Genomic DNA, 6,557 nt, shown 5'->3' on the forward strand with positions numbered 1-6,557 from the left:
CGTCTTACAATTGAAAGCGGTTGTGTATGACATTACTTGCTACATAATGTATAAGTTTTTTTCAGGTATCGTCAGACTGAAGAAGAAACATTAGGAGCTGTGCTCGACAGTATTCTTCAACTTTTTCTTGTGAAGAAAAAATTGGGGAAAATTGTCGAAGCGCAAATCCAGCGATGAAAATACAAAAAAGGTGTTTACATCAAGAAAAATAATAACGGCAAAATAAGCTACTATTTTATTAAAAAAGAAATAAAAATTAAAATAAAAAATAAATAAAAATATGTATAAATATACAAATGAAATAATAAAAATAAATAGATAAAACGCAGCGCTAGCCGCATCTTCTGTCGCCTCTCGGTTCCTCTAATGGCAACGATATCCTTTACTCTTTATTGTACTTAAAACGTAAAGGACTCGTTGTAATGTAGGTTTCTGAGACATTCCGTCGATATCGAAGAATTAAAATCAAAAAGCAGCAAATTGTGAGATCTTGGACTGAATTTTAAACATCGTTTAACGTAAAGTTGCTGCTACAGCTATAGTAACAGCAACTTGACGTTATCAAAGAAATAATAAGTATTTTTTTCATTTCTTTGTTATCAAAGAAAACTACCTCATTGATTTAAAAAACCGTGACTTCTGAATCAAACTTATAAGTCAATTCAAATATCGAAGTTGCTCAAGGGACATCCTTAAGTAATCATGAAAATATCGTCAACTAAGGTATTTCAGTAATAACTTAAAGAAAATATGAAATGGAACGCGCATCTAGAGCGTAAAGTAATAAACTTAGAGATAATTATTAAAATTGTATTTCTTTTTTATTTGGTTATTGAATTGTTATTGTATTTTATGTAAGTTTTATAGTTGAAATTATTGCTAAGGCTCACATACACCTTTTGACAAATGCTCAAAGGATGTATGTGGGCTGAAGGGATAACTTTCTACCGGCCTATCCCTCCTCATGCACGTTCATTGCATGCATGGTTGGTTCCTTTCGTGGCCAAGATCAACAGCAAGAGAAACTACGATCACTATAGTTGTCCATCTATTGTGGTTGCCTAAACTTGCGACAAACATTTATTTATTGTTCAAAATATATTTTAGATAGCTCTGGTTTATTTTATTAGACTTTATTTGTTACTTATGTCACGATTAGTGCCGTAATGCTCTAGGTCCGAGTGATTTTACGCCAAAATTAATATTTATCCATTGGCCCATGAACAACCTTTTTTGATATTTGCACTGTCTTAAGATTAGACCTTCAAATCCACGGTTACTAAAACTAGATTTATTTCGATCCTAACTAATATGTATCTTAGATATTTATCTTTTGATCTAATGTATTATTCAGACTAATATGACATGTATCTTATAGTAAAACTTTGGCAAACTAGCCATCATCTAGCTATTCAAAATAGCAATGTTAGCCTTATTTTCTGAACCAGTCAAATATCAAACAATTTGAGTTCCATCATTAAGGAAGGTAATAAAACTCACTAATTCTCACAAATCACATAAAAATGTCCAAGGATGGATTGTTCTATGAAACAGCTGACTGAAACTAATCGCTCATCTATTGAAAAACATTTAAAGACTTCAACTGAAATTAAGAGCCAGAATTCCTAAAAAGAAGACAAATGAAATCGTCTACATCTTATTTCAGCCGCTGATGTTTTTTGCTTTACAGTACCTCTAGCATGAAAAACTTTCGACTTCGAATCGTTTGCGTATTCGAATCGCCATTAAAAGATTTAGTACGAAAACTAAAACAGCGCCCTTGTGAACGTGTCGTATAAAGTGAACTTAGTATGAGAAATGGTTGCATTAAACTTATTTTGACAATCAAAATTGTCACGTTATCGTTTAATTCGAAGGTTGAGTATCGAATATTGTCGAATACGCAAACGATTCGAAGACGAAAGTTGTTCATGCTAGAGGTACAGATGCTAAATACAATCAGAGGCTAAACGAAGAAGATAGGTGACAATTCTTGAACTGATATGGAAGCCACAATATCTAAAGAAATCTGTCTTCTTTGAATTTGCAATTAGCAAATTCCTGAGACCCGTATTCAATCTCCTCGTATCTTAAGTTTCACGACTAATTCGAACTTTACCGTAGAAATAAAAGATATTTCTAAACCGTGTACTTAATTAATTTGTGTATTTTGTGTATAATAATGTACAAAAAAAATTGAAGAAGGAAAACAATTCCATGAGGTTATCACTCTCACACGATTTTGCAACATAAACTTTTTATAATTTTATCTGTTTAAATAACGTCGGGAAGGTTGTCTCTGAGGGTAAATTATATAGTAAAAATGCAAAGTAATAGTTTAAAATTCCATGAGGCTCCTTTAATCGTCAAATGGACGACAAATCTTTACATTTATTTTTTGTTTAATAGGTCTAAGTTGAATTTAATCGAGAAATGAACCAAAGATTTTCGATTTTGACCTACTTGTGACACCACCTTTTTGTGTTCATTTTAAAATTTTTGTAATTTATGAAAGAAACCTTTAGAATCGATTTCTAATAGAATAGGATACCAATATACTTTTTGAGATTTTTTATTGTACCTGGGTAAGTATCCAGTAGGATTGGCATTACCATAATAACATATCACCAATTTTAACCTTGCTCATCTCAATCAGAGAGAGGGGTATAGGGTTGGATATTCCATGGCCTACCCTGTACACCCGCCCTTTAGACTGAGTTGAGGATCGACCTCAGGAAAACTATAGTTAAATTCCTGCCTGTAGACAAAATCAGGGAGAGAACAAACGACACCATCTCACACTGCACCACGACCCTATCTAATTTACCAAAGGCAAATGAAAGAATTATGACGGATAAGCAAGCCGAAGTGGAAATGGGCAGGGCACATAGTACGCAGAACTGTGATATGTGAACTGTGGAGGCCACATACCGGAAAGCGTAGCGTAGGACGTCTACCCACAAGGTGGACCGACGACCATAAAGGTGGCAGCAAGGCGCTGGGTGCAGGCCCCGACCAACTGGTCATTGTGGAAATCATTGGGGGAGGTATATAGGCCAATGATTTCCACAATGTCCAGTTGACCTGTGGACCTATGGCTGAAATGATGATAATGATGAAATGAAAGATTTGGCAAAACTGCCTACGTGGGTCATACTGTCAACCGAGCTTTCAACGTCCACCGAAAGAGTGTGAGTACCTCATCCTGCTCTGCACTACCGGATCCGAGTTGCCAGTAGAAGGCACATAATGCTCTCATCACATAGTAAACAAAGATTTTGATGAAACTTTACAATATTTATTGTTTATCAGAATAACTTGTTGATTAAATTTATTGCGATCTGTGACAAACTAAAATTTTGGGCAAAAGCTAGTTATTCTATAATTTAATTTGATATGCATGTATTTATTGTCATGTCATGAACATTTTGTACGTGTTGTATTTTTATTCTATCACTGAATTAGGAACTTGTAATTTTTGGATGGTGTCACAATCAATTTGGTTCATTGTCTCAAACATCATCGAAGTGTCCTTGTTTCAAATCTGCCGGAGAGTTGTAAAATTTTACATAATATTTTTTATCATGTTTAATAACTTTATCACAACTTAATCTCTTACAATATTGTATGTTCATGAACTCAATCGTTCGCGTCATAAAGTCTGACATCTGACATTGTACTCGTATGTACCTATGTAGGTACCTACTTGATATGGTATTCGGTAGAAGAAAAACTGACATTGGCTACTTGTACAAATTTCCTGTGACTATATTTTTTAATGCTTTTTCGGCAAAATTTTGTGGTCTTTTATGTCTGACACCAGGGTGAAATTTATTTCAGAATGCCAAATATGAAATTCGTAATATTATTTGGGCTGAAATTCGTGATCATTGTACGAATACGAGTAAAGTACTAATAATTTACTAGCTTTCCGCCCGCGGCTTCGCCCGCGTGGAATTTTGTCTGTCACAGAAAAACTTTATCGCGCGCGTCCCTGTTTCAAAAACCGGGATAAAAACTATCCTATGTTCTTTCCCGGGACTCAAACTATCTCTATGCCAAATTTCATCAAAATCGGTTGCGAGGTTTAAGCGGGAAAGCGTAACAGACAGACAGACAGACAGAGTTACTTTCGCATTTATAATATTAGTTGGGATTAACTACTAATTAACTGTGTTCTACGGTAGGTATTACAGATAGGTACAATAAACACAGGAAGTGTGATTCATGGAGGCCAAAATATTTATATTTTCAAAATTTGTCTTTACATGATTCATTTGGGCATGGACTCGAATACTATTGAATGGATTTTATTTATTTCTACTCTTTGTGAAAAAAAGATTGCTGATTTGCATTGCACGAAATATTATTTAAAATCCCGCTAACCCCTCCTAACTAAGGTCTAAGGTTGTAGGTTCATCACAATTTTCAATGGCCGACGGGTCTCGTACCGGTTAATCCAACATCAACACGTAGGGCTATTGTTACCTTCATTATTATTGATTGATTGATTATTCATCTTTTTAAAAAAATCCTGCTTCTTTTTTCTCTTCCATTAGCTGTTTATTTCTCTTCAGCCTACTCTAGTACATCTTGTAGACAATTAGGTATTATTATTATCCTATGAAATAGCCGTTTTGTATGAAAAGTTTAATGTTTTTAAAGGAACCACAAATCACAATTTTATCAAATTTTGTGCGGCATTAAACTATGCCGAATGATAAAAAATATTTTAAATTAATATTCATACAAAATTGTTTATTTATTTTCAACAGAATTGTTTTTAAAAACTGTCGAATTTTAAAATAAAAACAACAATGGAAATAGCCATTGAATTACTGTATTGAGGTATAGACTGGAATTGTATACCCATCAATAATTATGAAAATAGTAGTATGAAAAATACTTAATATCGGCAATTTCATAGGATAATATCTAATGCTTAGCTTTTATACATATTACATTATTTTAGAAGATTACTACTTGCCTGTTTTTTTACTTATTACTTCAGCTTTGGAATAAAATATGGAATATGCATAAAATTATTATAGCATAGACATCCCCATTATCGAAATAAAAAAAACTCAGAATTTTAACATGACGTGACATAATTTTATATCAAATAGCTTTCCGCCCGCGGCTTCGCCCGCGTGGGATTTCGTTTGTTAAATTTTCCTGAATTTTCTTTGCTATAAACCTCACGGAGCCCGAGACCTTTCCAACGAATGCAAAACCGTGGAAATCGGTTCGTGCGTTCTGGAGTTATAGCGTCAGGAAGGAAAACCCGACTTATTTTTATATAGTAGATATTTTTAAGAGTAGCTGCCAGTCTAGAGTACCTACTTGTTACATCTACGAGTATTCTATCTTGTCTAAGCACCAAATTAGAAACTTTCCTAATTGAAGTCATACATTTCTTGGTTCTTGAATTTGTTTTTCAGACTTGTATAATTTTTAACCCTCGATGTCAAAAGTGAGGGGTGTTATAAGTTTAACTTTGTGTTTAATCGTATATTAATGTGAAATGATGGTGGATTTTAACCTGTAATTATTCGTTTAAATGAGTGCAGGCAAATAAAACAAAATAGTGTTACGTCAAGTAAGTCAAGGGGAAGTGGGAATCATTAGTCATTCTTCAATCATCATTCCTTTAATGATGATTACTGATATAATAAACTGTATAATAATAATTATGCATATTCCATATTACCTACAAATATATGCAAAATCTGGCTAAATGTTCTTCACTTTTAAAAAGTACCTAACTTATCTTTGCAGTTGAAACACACATAAAATATTTTTAACGATCATGTTTAGAACGTAGGAATTAGTAATAACAAAATATAACATTGGAAATATTATTTTTTCCCCTCTATTGTAACTATGATATTTATTTACAACAAATTATTAACCTTTATGAATTTCATAAAGGTTAATGCAACAAGCATATTTATGGTTCTATTGAATCCAATCAAAATTATATAAGCCCGTAAGCGTCACTAATTTGTAAAATCATCTTTAAACTTACATTGTTGAAGTAACTAGAGGGGCAAAAAAATCAAAATCAAATCAAATCAAACATATTTATTCAGTTTAGACCACAAGTGGCACTTATGAACGTCAAAATATTATTATAGAAAATAATAAAAAAAGAAAAGGTTAAGTGGCATTTACCTTTTAACTGAAAAAGTACCTATGTACTTTAACATAGTCACTTTAGCATGCGTCTTATTTTCGTGGCCTTTGATAACCTAAAATAATGTGATTCCCTCACCATATTGAACACCTCAAATATTATTGTTAGTAATATTAGAGCACAACTCAGGTATTACCATGCGTTTTTGTGAGACTCTTTTTTTTTCTTTTCAGAAAACTTCAAGACTTTTTTAATTCCAAATGGCCTTTCATCAGAATGTAAGATACCTCAAACTACAAAATAGAAAATTGAATCAAAATGGTGTAGCCTCTCAATGAAAATGGCAGAGAGAGAGAGAGAAAGCCAATCATCATCAGAAAAAATCGAAGCTAATCCGCAGCCGTCTGTTAAAATCCCTGAA

The sequence above is a fragment of the Ostrinia nubilalis genome, chromosome Z, assembly GCF_963855985.1.
Source record: "Ostrinia nubilalis chromosome Z, ilOstNubi1.1, whole genome shotgun sequence".
Lineage (NCBI taxonomy): Eukaryota > Metazoa > Arthropoda > Insecta > Lepidoptera > Crambidae > Ostrinia > Ostrinia nubilalis.